Raw genomic sequence first — 1,146 nt, 5'->3', positions numbered from 1 at the left:
ACTGTGTTCTTCTCCATAACCCAAAGTGCTTGCAGCAGCATGATAATATGAATGTACTGTGTTCTTCTCCATAACCCAAAGTGCTTGCAGCAGCATGATAATATGAATGTACTGTGTTCTTCTCCATAACCCAAAGTGCTTGCAGCAGCATGATAATATGAATGTACTGTGTTCTTCTCCATAACCCAAAGTGCTTGCAGCAGCATGATAATATGAATGTACTGTGTTCTTCTCCATAACCCAAAGTGCTTGCAGCAGCATGATAATATGAATGTACTGTGTTCTTCTCCATAACCCAAAGTGCTTGCAGCAGCAGGATAATATGAATGCACTGTAAGTAAAGCACTTTGCTCTAATTGCTTTGAGAATACACAGGCAAATGATTTGACCTGCAACTAGTCCAGTTGACAAAAACAGAGCATTTATGTAATCAGGGCAGGTGTGCCACCCCGAGCATGTTCCACTGGCCACTGTTGTGTAGGCTAATGTGGTATTTATAAACTGACTCACTATGCAAAAATACATTTTAAGCTAGCACTGCTCGCCAGGAGGTGAACTGTTTACAGCATTGTTTCCCAAACACTGGGTCAGGACCAATTTATTTTTTATTTTTTTATTATTACCTCAAAAGATACAAAAACAAACAAACAAAATCTGAATTTATTGATTTTAGACATTTTAAACAATTTTAACATTTTAACATAAACAAAGAATTGTATACAATACATTTTCAAACAATTCAAGAAATGATTCCATAAAAAGACACTTAAACACCAGCATCCTTATCCTTATTATTAAACACACTAGTTTAGGGACCTTGGGCTAAAACATTTGCGAGCCACTGACCATCAAAACAACATCAATCCTCGCTATTAACTATATATATTTATCTGTTTATTTACTTACCAGGGACAATGCACATTAATCAATAGCTCAACATCAATGTAAGTTCCGAGTTGAACAATGTAATCCATGGGAAAATGCATTTTGAATCTACAACCTATGTTCAAGTCTAATAGGCGTGGCCCGGAACCTGGCACAGCAGTCCGGTCACCTATGACAGCATGTTGCGGGTTCGATCCCGATGACCTTTACAATTTACAATTTAGGCATTTAGCAGACACTCTTAATCCAGAGCGACTTACA

Source organism: Electrona antarctica (genome assembly GCF_951216825.1).
Source record: "Electrona antarctica genome assembly, chromosome: 20".
NCBI classification, from domain to species: Eukaryota; Metazoa; Chordata; class Actinopteri; order Myctophiformes; family Myctophidae; genus Electrona; species Electrona antarctica.
This window is presented reverse-complemented; position numbering follows the sequence as displayed.